The sequence below is a fragment of the Dunckerocampus dactyliophorus genome, chromosome 5, assembly GCF_027744805.1.
Source record: "Dunckerocampus dactyliophorus isolate RoL2022-P2 chromosome 5, RoL_Ddac_1.1, whole genome shotgun sequence".
NCBI lineage: Eukaryota > Metazoa > Chordata > Actinopteri > Syngnathiformes > Syngnathidae > Dunckerocampus > Dunckerocampus dactyliophorus.
The window spans coordinates 33,572,709-33,590,421 of NC_072823.1; positions in this window are offsets into that span (position 1 = coordinate 33,572,709).

Consider the following 17,713-nt stretch of genomic DNA (forward strand, 5'->3'; position numbering starts at 1 on the left):
ACATATCTTCTATTGATATTTAACCTAAATACATCAGGATACATATCCTATATTGATATTTAACCTAAATAAATCAGGATACATATCTTCTATTGATATTTAACCTAAATATTTTAGGATACATATCCTATATTGATATTTAACCTAAATATATCAGGATACATATATTATATTGATATTTAACATAAATATATCAGGATACATATCCTATATTGATATTTAACCTAAATATATCAGGATACATATCTTCTATTGATATTTAACCTAAATACATCAGGATACATATCCTATATTGATATTTAACCTAAATAAATCAGGATACATATCTTCTATTGATATTTAACCTAAATATTTTAGGATACATATCCTATATTGATATTTAACCTAAATATATCAGGATACATATCCTATATTGATATTTAACCTAAATATATCAGGATACATATCTTCTATTGATATTTAACCTAAATATATCAGGATACATATCCTATATTGATATTTAACCTACATATATCAGGATACATATCCTATATTGATATTTGACCTAAATACATCAGGATACATATCCTATATTGATATTTAACCTAAATACATCAGGATACATATCTTCTATTGATATTTAACCTAAATACATCAGGATACATATCCTATATTGATATTTAACCTAAATATATCAGGATACATATCCTATATTGATATTTAACCTACATATATCAGGATACATATCTTATATTGATATTTAACCTAAACATATCAGGATACATATCTTCGATTGATATTTAACCTAAATATATCAGGATACATATCTTATATTGATATTTAATCTAAATATATCAGGATACATATCCTATATTGATATTTAACCTAAATATATCAAGATACATATCCTATATTGATATTTAACCTAAATATATCAGGATACATATATTCTATTGATATGTAACCTAAATATATCAGGATACATATCCTATATTGATATTTAACCTAAATATATCAGGATACATATCCTGTATTGATATTTAACCTAAATATATTAGGATACATATCTTCTATTGATATTTAACCTAAATATATCAGGATACATATCTTATATTGATATTTAACCTAAACATATCAGGATACATATATTCTATTGATATTTAACATAAATATATCAGGATACATATCTTCTATTGATATTTAACCTAAATATATCAGGATACATATCCTATATTGATATTTAACCTAAATATATCAGGATACATATCTTCTATTGATATTTAACCTAAATATATCAGGATACATATCCTATATTGATATTTAACCTAAATATATCAGGATACATATCCTATATTGATATTTGACCTAAATACATCAGGATACATATCTTCTATTGATATTTAACCTAAATACATCAGGATACATATCTTCGATTGATATTTAACCTAAATATATCAGGATACATATCCTATATTGATATTTACCCTAAATATATCAGGATACATATCCTATATTGATATTTAACCTACATATATCAGGATACATATCTTCGATTGATATTTAACCTAAATATATCAGGATACATATCTTCTATTGATATTTAACCTAAATATATCAGGATACATATCTTCTATTGATAGTTAACCTAAATATTTTAGGATACATATCCTATATTGATATTTAACCTAAATATATCAGGATACATATCCTAAATTGATATTTAACCTAAATATATCAGGATACATATCCTATATTGATATTTACCCTAAATATATCAGGATACATATCCTACATTGATATTTAAGCTAAATAGATCAGGATACATATCTTCTATTGATATTTAACCTAAATATATCAGGATACATATCCTATATTGATATTTAACCTAAATATATCAGGATACATATATTCTATTGATATTTAACATAAATATATCAGGATACATATCCTATATTGATATTTAACCTAAATATATCAGGATACATATCCTATATTGATATTTGACCTAAATACATCAGGATACATATCTTCTATTGATATTTAACCTAAATACATCAGGATACATATCCTATATTGATATTTAACCTAAATAAATCAGGATACATATCTTCTATTGATATTTAACCTAAATATTTTAGGATACATATCCTATATTGATATTTAACCTAAATATATCAGGATACATATCCTATATTGATATTTAACCTAAATATATCAGGATACATATCTTCTATTGATATTTAACCTAAATATATCAGGATACATATCCTATATTGATATTGAACCTAAATATATCAGGATACATATCCTATATTGATATTTAACCTAAATATATCAGGATACATATCCTATATTGATATTTGACCTAAATACATCAGGATACATATCCTATATTGATATTTAACCTAAATACATCAGGATACATATCTTCTATTGATATTTAACCTAAATACATCAGGATACATATCTTCTATTGATATTTAACCTAAATATATCAGGATACATATCCTATATTGATATTTAACCTAAATATATCAGGATACATATATTATATTGATATTTAACATAAATATATCAGGATACATATCCTATATTGATATTTAACCTAAATATATCAGGATACATATCCTATATTGATATTTGACCTAAATATATCAGGATACATATCCTATATTGATATTTGACCTAAATACATCAGGATACATATCTTCTATTGATATTTAACCTAAATACATCAGGATACATATCCTATATTGATATTTAACCTAAATAAATCAGGATACATATCTTCTATTGATATTTAACCTAAATATTTTAGGATACATATCCTATATTGATATTTAACCTAAATATATCAGGATACATATATTATATTGATATTTAACATAAATATATCAGGATACATATCCTACATTGATATTTAAGCTAAATAGATCAGGATACATATCTTCTATTGATATTTAACCTAAATATATCAGGATACATATCCTATATTGATATTTAACCTAAATATATCAGGATACATATATTCTATTGATATTTAACATAAATATATCAGGATACATATCCTATATTGATATTTAACCTAAATATATCAGGATACATATCCTATATTGATATTTGACCTAAATACATCAGGATACATATCTTCTATTGATATTTAACCTAAATACATCAGGATACATATCCTATATTGATATTTAACCTAAATAAATCAGGATACATATCTTCTATTGATATTTAACCTAAATATTTTAGGATACATATCCTATATTGATATTTAACCTAAATATATCAGGATACATATCCTATATTGATATTTAACCTAAATATATCAGGATACATATCTTCTATTGATATTTAACCTAAATATATCAGGATACATATCCTATATTGATATTTAACCTAAATATATCAGGATACATATCCTATATTGATATTTAACCTAAATATATCAGGATACATATCCTATATTGATATTTGACCTAAATACATCAGGATACATATCCTATATTGATATTTAACCTAAATACATCAGGATACATATCTTCTATTGATATTTAACCTAAATACATCAGGATACATATCTTCTATTGATATTTAACCTAAATATATCAGGATACATATCCTATATTGATATTTAACCTAAATATATCAGGATACATATATTATATTGATATTTAACATAAATATATCAGGATACATATCCTATATTGATATTTAACCTAAATATATCAGGATACATATCCTATATTGATATTTGACCTAAATATATCAGGATACATATCCTATATTGATATTTGACCTAAATACATCAGGATACATATCTTCTATTGATATTTAACCTAAATACATCAGGATACATATCCTATATTGATATTTAACCTAAATAAATCAGGATACATATCTTCTATTGATATTTAACCTAAATATTTTAGGATACATATCCTATATTGATATTTAACCTAAATATATCAGGATACATATCCTATATTGATATTTAACCTAAATATATCAGGATACATATCCTATATTGATATTTGACCTAAATACATCAGGATACATATCCTATATTGATATTTAACCTAAATACATCAGGATACATATCTTCTATTGATATTTAACCTAAATACATCAGGATACATATCTTCTATTGATATTTAACCTAAATATATCAGGATACATATCCTATATTGATATTTAACCTAAATATATCAGGATACATATATTATATTGATATTTAACATAAATATATCAGGATACATATCCTATATTGATATTTAACCTAAATATATCAGGATACATATCCTATATTGATATTTGACCTAAATACATCAGGATACATATCTTCTATTGATATTTAACCTAAATACATCAGGATACATATCCTATATTGATATTTAACCTAAATAAATCAGGATACATATCTTCTATTGATATTTAACCTAAATATTTTAGGATACATATCCTATATTGATATTTAACCTAAATATATCAGGATACATATATTATATTGATATTTAACATAAATATATCAGGATACATATCCTATATTGATATTTAACCTAAATATATCAGGATACATATCTTCTATTGATATTTAACCTAAATATTTTAGGATACATATCCTATATTGATATTTAACCTAAATATATCAGGATACATATCCTATATTGATATTTAACCTAAATATATCAGGATACATATCTTCTATTGATATTTAACCTAAATATATCAGGATACATATCCTATATTGATATTTAACCTAAATATATCAGGATACATATCCTATATTGATATTTAACCTAAATATATCAGGATACATATCCTATATTGATATTTGACCTAAATACATCAGGATACATATCCTATATTGATATTTAACCTAAATACATCAGGATACATATCTTCTATTGATATTTAACCTAAATACATCAGGATACATATCCTATATTGATATTTAACCTAAATATATCAGGATACATATCCTATATTGATATTTAACCTACATATATCAGGATACATATCTTATATTGATATTTAACCTAAACATATCAGGATACATATCTTCGATTGATATTTAACCTAAATATATCAGGATACATATCTTATATTGATATTTAATCTAAATATATCAGGATACATATCCTATATTGATATTTAACCTAAATATATCAAGATACATATCCTATATTGATATTTAACCTAAATCTATCAGGATACATATATTCTATTGATATGTAACCTAAATATATCAGGATACATATCCTATATTGATATTTAACCTAAATATATCAGGATACATATCCTGTATTGATATTTAACCTAAATATATTAGGATACATATCTTCTATTGATATTTAACCTAAATATATCAGGATACATATCTTATATTGATATTTAACCTAAACATATCAGGATACATATATTCTATTGATATTTAACATAAATATATCAGGATACATATCTTCTATTGATATTTAACCTAAATATATCAGGATACATATCCTATATTGATATTTAACCTAAATATATCAGGATACATATCTTCTATTGATATTTAACCTAAATATATCAGGATACATATCCTATATTGATATTTAACCTAAATATATCAGGATACATATCCTATATTGATATTTGACCTAAATACATCAGGATACATATCTTCTATTGATATTTAACCTAAATACATCAGGATACATATCTTCGATTGATATTTAACCTAAATATATCAGGATACATATCCTATATTGATATTTACCCTAAATATATCAGGATACATATCCTATATTGATATTTAAGCTAAATAGATCAGGATACATATCTTCTATTGATATTTAACCTAAATATATCAGGATACATATCCGAAATTGATATTTAACCTAAATATATCAGGATACATATCCTGTATTGATATTTAACCTAAACATATCAGGATACATATCCTATATTGATATTTAACCTACATATATCAGGATACATATCTTCGATTGATATTTAACCTAAATATATCAGGATACATATCTTCTATTGATATTTAACCTAAATATATCAGGATACATATCTTCTATTGATAGTTAACCTAAATATTTTAGGATACATATCCTATATTGATATTTAACCTAAATATATCAGGATACATATCCTAAATTGATATTTAACCTAAATATATCAGGATACATATCCTATATTGATATTTACCCTAAATATATCAGGATACATATCCTACATTGATATTTAAGCTAAATAGATCAGGATACATATCTTCTATTGATATTTAACCTAAATATATCAGGATACATATCCTATATTGATATTTAACCTAAATATATCAGGATACATATATTCTATTGATATTTAACATAAATATATCAGGATACATATCCTATATTGATATTTAACCTAAATATATCAGGATACATATCCTATATTGATATTTGACCTAAATACATCAGGATACATATCTTCTATTGATATTTAACCTAAATACATCAGGATACATATCCTATATTGATATTTAACCTAAATAAATCAGGATACATATCCTATATTGATATTTGACCTAAATACATCAGGATACATATCCTATATTGATATTTAACCTAAATATATCAGGATACATATCTTCTATTGATATTTAACCTAAATATATCAGGATACATATCCTGAATTGATATTTAACCTAAATATATCAGAATACATATCCTATATTGATATTTAACCTAAATATATCAGGATACATATCCTATATTGATATTTGACCTAAATACATCAGGATACATATCTTCTATTGATATTTAACCTAAATACATCAGGATACATATCTTCGATTGATATTTAACCTAAATATATCAGGATACATATCTTATATTGATATTTAATCTAAATATATCAGGATACATATATTCTATTGATATTTAACCTAAATATATCAGGATACATATCCTATATTGATATTTAACCTAAATATATCAGGATACATATCCTATATTGATATTTGACCTAAATACATCAGGATACATATCTTCTATTGATATTTAACCTAAATACATCAGGATACATATCTTATATTGATATTTAACCTAAACATATCAGGATACATATCTTCTATTGATATTTAACCTAAATATATCAGGATACATATTCTATATTGATATTTAACCTAAATATATCAGGATACATATCTTCTATTGATATTTAACCTAAATATATCAGGATACATATCTTCTATTGATATTTAACCTAAATATATCAGGATACATATCTTCTATTGATATTTAACCTAAATATATCAGGATACATATCCTATATTGATATTTAACCTAAATATATCAGGATACATATCCTGTATTGATATTTAACCTAAATATATTAGGATACATATCTTCTATTGATATTTAACCTAAATACATCAGGATACATATCTTATATTGATATTTAACCTAAACATATCAGGATACATATCTTCTATTGATATTTAACCTAAATATATCAGGATACATATTCTATATTGATATTTAACCTAAATATATCAGGATACATATCTTCTATTGATATTTAACCTAAATATATCAGGATACATATCTTATATTGATATTTAACCTAAACATATCAGGATACATATATTCTATTGATATTTAACATAAATATATCAGGATACATATCTTCTATTGATATTTAACCTAAATATATCAGGATACATATCCTATATTGATATTTAACCTAAATATATCAGGATACATATCTTCTATTGATATTTAACATAAATATATCAGGATACATATCCTATATTGATATTTAACCTAAATATATCAGGATACATATCCTATATTGATATTTGACCTAAATACATCAGGATACATATCTTCTATTGATATTTAACCTAAATACATCAGGATACATATCTTCGATTGATATTTAACCTAAATATATCAGGATACATATCCTATATTGATATTTACCCTAAATATATCAGGATACATATCCTATATTGATATTTAAGCTAAATAGATCAGGATACATATCTTCTATTGATATTTAACCTAAATATATCAGGATACATATCCGAAATTGATATTTAACCTAAATATATCAGGATACATATCCTGTATTGATATTTAACCTAAACATATCAGGATACATATCCTATATTGATATTTAACCTACATATATCAGGATACATATCTTCGATTGATATTTAACCTAAATATATCAGGATACATATCTTCTATTGATATTTAACCTAAATATATCAGGATACATATCTTCTATTGATAGTTAACCTAAATATTTTAGGATACATATCCTATATTGATATTTAACCTAAATATATCAGGATACATATCCTAAATTGATATTTAACCTAAATATATCAGGATACATATCCTATATTGATATTTACCCTAAATATATCAGGATACATATCCTACATTGATATTTAAGCTAAATAGATCAGGATACATATCTTCTATTGATATTTAACCTAAATATATCAGGATACATATCCTATATTGATATTTAACCTAAATATATCAGGATACATATATTCTATTGATATTTAACATAAATATATCAGGATACATATCCTATATTGATATTTAACCTAAATATATCAGGATACATATCCTATATTGATATTTGACCTAAATACATCAGGATACATATCTTCTATTGATATTTAACCTAAATACATCAGGATACATATCCTATATTGATATTTAACCTAAATAAATCAGGATACATATCCTATATTGATATTTGACCTAAATACATCAGGATACATATCCTATATTGATATTTAACCTAAATATATCAGGATACATATCTTCTATTGATATTTAACCTAAATATATCAGGATACATATCCTGAATTGATATTTAACCTAAATATATCAGAATACATATCCTATATTGATATTTAACCTAAATATATCAGGATACATATCCTATATTGATATTTGACCTAAATACATCAGGATACATATCTTCTATTGATATTTAACCTAAATACATCAGGATACATATCTTCGATTGATATTTAACCTAAAGATATCAGGATACATATCTTATATTGATATTTAATCTAAATATATCAGGATACATATATTCTATTGATATTTAACCTAAATATATCAGGATACATATCCTATATTGATATTTAACCTAAATATATCAGGATACATATCCTATATTGATATTTGACCTAAATACATCAGGATACATATCTTCTATTGATATTTAACCTAAATATATCAGGATACATATCCTATATTGATATTTAACCTAAATATATCAGGATACATATATTCTATTGATATTTAACATAAATATATCAGGATACATATCCTATATTGATATTTAACCTAAATATATCAGGATACATATCCTATATTGATATTTGACCTAAATACATCAGGATACATATCTTCTATTGATATTTAACCTAAATACATCAGGATACATATCCTATATTGATATTTAACCTAAATAAATCAGGATACATATCCTATATTGATATTTGACCTAAATACATCAGGATACATATCCTATATTGATATTTAACCTAAATATATCAGGATACATATCTTCTATTGATATTTAACCTAAATATATCAGGATACATATCCTGAATTGATATTTAACCTAAATATATCAGAATACATATCCTATATTGATATTTAACCTAAATATATCAGGATACATATCCTATATTGATATTTGACCTAAATACATCAGGATACATATCTTCTATTGATATTTAACCTAAATACATCAGGATACATATCTTCGATTGATATTTAACCTAAATATATCAGGATACATATCTTATATTGATATTTAATCTAAATATATCAGGATACATATATTCTATTGATATTTAACCTAAATATATCAGGATACATATCCTATATTGATATTTAACCTAAATATATCAGGATACATATCCTATATTGATATTTGACCTAAATACATCAGGATACATATCTTCTATTGATATTTAACCTAAATACATCAGGATACATATCTTCGATTGATATTTAACCTAAATATATCAGGATACATATCTTATATTGATATTTAACCTAAATATATCAGGATACATATCCTGAATTGATATTTAACCTAAATATATCAGAATACATATCCTATATTGATATTTAACCTAAATATATCAGGATACATATCCTATATTGATATTTGACCTAAATACATCAGGATACATATCTTCTATTGATATTTAACCTAAATACATCAGGATACATATCCTATATTGATATTTAACCTAAATAAATCAGGATACATATCTTCTATTGATATTTAACCTAAATATTTTAGGATACATATCCTATATTGATATTTAACCTAAATATATCAGGATACATATATTTTATTGATATTTAACATAAATATATCAGGATACATATCCTATATTGATATTTAACCTAAATATATCAGGATACATATCTTCTATTGATATTTAACCTAAATACATCAGGATACATATCCTATATTGATATTTAACCTAAATAAATCAGGATACATATCTTCTATTGATATTTAACCTAAATATTTTAGGATACATATCCTATATTGATATTTAACCTAAATATATCAGGATACATATCCTATATTGATATTTAACCTAAATATATCAGGATACATATCTTCTATTGATATTTAACCTAAATATATCAGGATACATATCCTATATTGATATTTAACCTAAATATATCAGGATACATATCCTATATTGATATTTAACCTAAATATATCAGGATACATATCCTATATTGATATTTGACCTAAATACATCAGGATACATATCCTATATTGATATTTAACCTAAATACATCAGGATACATATCTTCTATTGATATTTAACCTAAATACATCAGGATACATATCCTATATTGATATTTAACCTAAATATATCAGGATACATATCCTATCTTGATATTTAACCTACATATATCAGGATACATATCTTATATTGATATTTAACCTAAACATATCAGGATACATATCTTCGATTGATATTTAACCTAAATATATCAGGATACATATCTTATATTGATATTTAATCTAAATATATCAGGATACATATCCTATATTGATATTTAACCTAAATATATCAAGATACATATCCTATATTGATATTTAACCTAAATATATCAGGATACATATATTCTATTGATATGTAACCTAAATATATCAGGATACATATCCTATATTGATATTTAACCTAAATATATCAGGATACATATCCTGTATTGATATTTAACCTAAATATATTAGGATACATATCTTCTATTGATATTTAACCTAAATATATCAGGATACATATCTTATATTGATATTTAACCTAAACATATCAGGATACATATATTCTATTGATATTTAACATAAATATATCAGGATACATATCTTCTATTGATATTTAACCTAAATATATCAGGATACATATCCTATATTGATATTTAACCTAAATATATCAGGATACATATCTTCTATTGATATTTAACATAAATATATCAGGATACATATCCTATATTGATATTTAACCTAAATATATCAGGATACATATCCTATATTGATATTTGACCTAAATACATCAGGATACATATCTTCTATTGATATTTAACCTAAATACATCAGGATACATATCTTCGATTGATATTTAACCTAAATATATCAGGATACATATCCTATATTGATATTTACCCTAAATATATCAGGATACATATCCTATATTGATATTTAAGCTAAATAGATCAGGATACATATCTTCTATTGATATTTAACCTAAATATATCAGGATACATATCCGAAATTGATATTTAACCTAAATATATCAGGATACATATCCTGTATTGATATTTAACCTAAACATATCAGGATACATATCCTATATTGATATTTAACCTACATATATCAGGATACATATCTTCGATTGATATTTAACCTAAATATATCAGGATACATATCTTCTATTGATATTTAACCTAAATATATCAGGATACATATCTTCTATTGATAGTTAACCTAAATATTTTAGGATACATATCCTATATTGATATTTAACCTAAATATATCAGGATACATATCCTAAATTGATATTTAACCTAAATATATCAGGATACATATCCTATATTGATATTTACCCTAAATATATCAGGATACATATCCTACATTGATATTTAAGCTAAATAGATCAGGATACATATCTTCTATTGATATTTAACCTAAATATATCAGGATACATATCCTATATTGATATTTAACCTAAATATATCAGGATACATATATTCTATTGATATTTAACATAAATATATCAGGATACATATCCTATATTGATATTTAACCTAAATATATCAGGATACATATCCTATATTGATATTTGACCTAAATACATCAGGATACATATCTTCTATTGATATTTAACCTAAATACATCAGGATACATATCCTATATTGATATTTAACCTAAATAAATCAGGATACATATCTTCTATTGATATTTAACCTAAATATATCAGGATACATATATTATATTGATATTTAACATAAATATATCAGGATACATATCCTATATTGATATTTAACCTAAATATATCAGGATACATATATTATATTGATATTTAACATAAATATATCAGGATACATATCCTATATTGATATTTAACCTAAATATATCAGGATACATATCCTATATTGATATTTGACCTAAATACATCAGGATACATATCTTCTATTGATATTTAACCTAAATACATCAGGATACATATCCTATATTGATATTTAACCTAAATAAATCAGGATACATATCTTCTATTGATATTTAACCTAAATATTTTAGGATACATATCCTATATTGATATTTAACCTAAATATATCAGGATACATATATTATATTGATATTTAACATAAATATATCAGGATACATATCCTATATTGATATTTAACCTAAATATATCAGGATACATATCTTCTATTGATATTTAACCTAAATACATCAGGATACATATCCTATATTGATATTTAACCTAAATAAATCAGGATACATATCTTCTATTGATATTTAACCTAAATATTTTAGGATACATATCCTATATTGATATTTAACCTAAATATATCAGGATACATATCCTATATTGATATTTAACCTAAATATATCAGGATACATATCTTCTATTGATATTTAACCTAAATATATCAGGATACATATCCTATATTGATATTTAACCTAAATATATCAGGATACATATCCTATATTGATATTTAACCTAAATATATCAGGATACATATCCTATATTGATATTTGACCTAAATACATCAGGATACATATCCTATATTGATATTTAACCTAAATACATCAGGATACATATCTTCTATTGATATTTAACCTAAATACATCAGGATACATATCCTATATTGATATTTAACCTAAATATATCAGGATACATATCCTATATTGATATTTAACCTACATATATCAGGATACATATCTTCTATTGATATTTAACCTAAACATATCAGGATACATATCTTCGATTGATATTTAACCTAAATATATCAGGATACATATCTTATATTGATATTTAACCTAAATATATCAGGATACATATCCTGAATTGATATTTAACCTAAATATATCAGAATACATATCCTATATTGATATTTAACCTAATTATATCAGGATACATATCCTATATTGATATTTGACCTAAATACATCAGGATACATATCTTCTATTGATATTTAACCTAAATACATCAGGATACATATCTTATATTGATATTTAACCTAAACATATCAGGATACATATCTTCTATTGATATTTAACCTAAATATATCAGGATACATATTCTATATTGATATTTAACCTAAATATATCAGGATACATATCTTCTATTGATATTTAACCTAAATATATCAGGATACATATCTTCTATTGATATTTAACCTAAATATATCAGGATACATATCTTCTATTGATATTTAACCTAAATATATCAGGATACATATCCTATATTGATATTTAACCTAAATATATCAGGATACATATCCTGTATTGATATTTAACCTAAATATATTAGGATACATATCTTCTATTGATATTTAACCTAAATACATCAGGATACATATCTTATATTGATATTTAACCTAAACATATCAGGATACATATCTTCTATTGATATTTAACCTAAATATATCAGGATACATATTCTATATTGATATTTAACCTAAATATATCAGGATACATATCTTCTATTGATATTTAACCTAAATATATCAGGATACATATCTTATATTGATATTTAACCTAAACATATCAGGATACATATATTCTATTGATATTTAACATAAATATATCAGGATACATATCTTCTATTGATATTTAACCTAAATACATCAGGATACATATCTTCGATTGATATTTAACCTAAATATATCAGGATACATATCCTATATTGATATTTACCCTAAATATATCAGGATACATATCTTCTATTGATATTTAACCTAAATATATCAGGATACATATCTTATATTGATATTTAACCTAAACATATCAGGATACATATCTTCTATTGATATTTAACATAAATATATCAGGATACATATCCTATATTGATATTTAACCTAAATATATCAGGATACATATCCTATATTGATATTTGACCTAAATACATCAGGATACATATCTTCTATTGATATTTAACCTAAATACATCAGGATACATATCTTCGATTGATATTTAACCTAAATATATCAGGATACATATCCTATATTGATATTTACCCTAAATATATCAGGATACATATCCTATATTGATATTTAAGCTAAATAGATCAGGATACATATCTTCTATTGATATTTAACCTAAATATATCAGGATACATATCCGAAATTGATATTTAACCTAAATATATCAGGATACATATCCTGTATTGATATTTAACCTAAACATATCAGGATACATATCCTATATTGATATTTAACCTACATATATCAGGATACATATCTTCGATTGATATTTAACCTAAATATATCAGGATACATATCTTCTATTGATATTTAACCTAAATATATCAGGATACATATCTTCTATTGATAGTTAACCTAAATATTTTAGGATACATATCCTATATTGATATTTAACCTAAATATATCAGGATACATATCCTAAATTGATATTTAACCTAAATATATCAGGATACATATCCTATATTGATATTTACCCTAAATATATCAGGATACATATCCTACATTGATATTTAAGCTAAATAGATCAGGATACATATCTTCTATTGATATTTAACCTAAATATATCAGGATACATATCCTATATTGATATTTAACCTAAATATATCAGGATACATATATTCTATTGATATTTAACATAAATATATCAGGATACATATCCTATATTGATATTTAACCTAAATATATCAGGATACATATCCTATATTGATATTTGACCTAAATACATCAGGATACATATCTTCTATTGATATTTAACCTAAATACATCAGGATACATATCCTATATTGATATTTAACCTAAATAAATCAGGATACATATCCTATATTGATATTTGACCTAAATACATCAGGATACATATCCTATATTGATATTTAACCTAAATATATCAGGATACATATCTTCTATTGATATTTAACCTAAATATATCAGGATACATATCCTGAATTGATATTTAACCTAAATATATCAGAATACATATCCTATATTGATATTTAACCTAAATATATCAGGATACATATCCTATATTGATATTTGACCTAAATACATCAGGATACATATCTTCTATTGATATTTAACCTAAATACATCAGGATACATATCTTCGATTGATATTTAACCTAAAGATATCAGGATACATATCTTATATTGATATTTAATCTAAATATATCAGGATACATATATTCTATTGATATTTAACCTAAATATATCAGGATACATATCCTATATTGATATTTAACCTAAATATATCAGGATACATATCCTATATTGATATTTGACCTAAATACATCAGGATACATATCTTCTATTGATATTTAACCTAAATATATCAGGATACATATCCTATATTGATATTTAACCTAAATATATCAGGATACATATATTCTATTGATATTTAACATAAATATATCAGGATACATATCCTATATTGATATTTAACCTAAATATATCAGGATACATATCCTATATTGATATTTGACCTAAATACATCAGGATACATATCTTCTATTGATATTTAACCTAAATACATCAGGATACATATCCTATATTGATATTTAACCTAAATAAATCAGGATACATATCCTATATTGATATTTGACCTAAATACATCAGGATACATATCCTATATTGATATTTAACCTAAATATATCAGGATACATATCTTCTATTGATATTTAACCTAAATATATCAGGATACATATCCTGAATTGATATTTAACCTAAATATATCAGAATACATATCCTATATTGATATTTAACCTAAATATATCAGGATACATATCCTATATTGATATTTGACCTAAATACATCAGGATACATATCTTCTATTGGTATTTAACCTAAATACATCAGGATACATATCTTCGATTGATATTTAACCTAAATATATCAGGATACATATCTTATATTGATATTTAATCTAAATATATCAGGATACATATATTCTATTGATATTTAACCTAAATATATCAGGATACATATCCTATATTGATATTTAACCTAAATATATCAGGATACATATCCTATATTGATATTTGACCTAAATACATCAGGATACATATCTTCTATTGATATTTAACCTAAATACATCAGGATACATATCTTCGATTGATATTTAACCTAAATATATCAGGATACATATCTTATATTGATATTTAACCTAAATATATCAGGATACATATCCTGAATTGATATTTAACCTAAATATATCAGAATACATATCCTATATTGATATTTAACCTAAATATATCAGGATACATATCCTATATTGATATTTGACCTAAATACATCAGGATACATATCTTCTATTGATATTTAACCTAAATACATCAGGATACATATCCTATATTGATATTTAACCTAAATAAATCAGGATACATATCTTCTATTGATATTTAACCTAAATATTTTAGGATACATATCCTATATTGATATTTAACCTAAATATATCAGGATACATATATTATATTGATATTTAACATAAATATATCAGGATACATATCCTATATTGATATTTAACCTAAATATATCAGGATACATATCTTCTATTGATATTTAACCTAAATACATCAGGATACATATCCTATATTGATATTTAACCTAAATAAATCAGGATACATATCTTCTATTGATATTTAACCTAAATATTTTAGGATACATATCCTATATTGATATTTAACCTAAATATATCAGGATACATATCCTATATTGATATTTAACCTAAATATATCAGGATACATATCTTCTATTGATATTTAACCTAAATATATCAGGATACATATCCTATATTGATATTTAACCTAAATATATCAGGATACATATCCTATATTGATATTTAACCTAAATATATCAGGATACATATCCTATATTGATATTTGACCTAAATACATCAGGATACATATCCTATATTGATATTTAACCTAAATACATCAGGATACATATCTTCTATTGATATTTAACCTAAATACA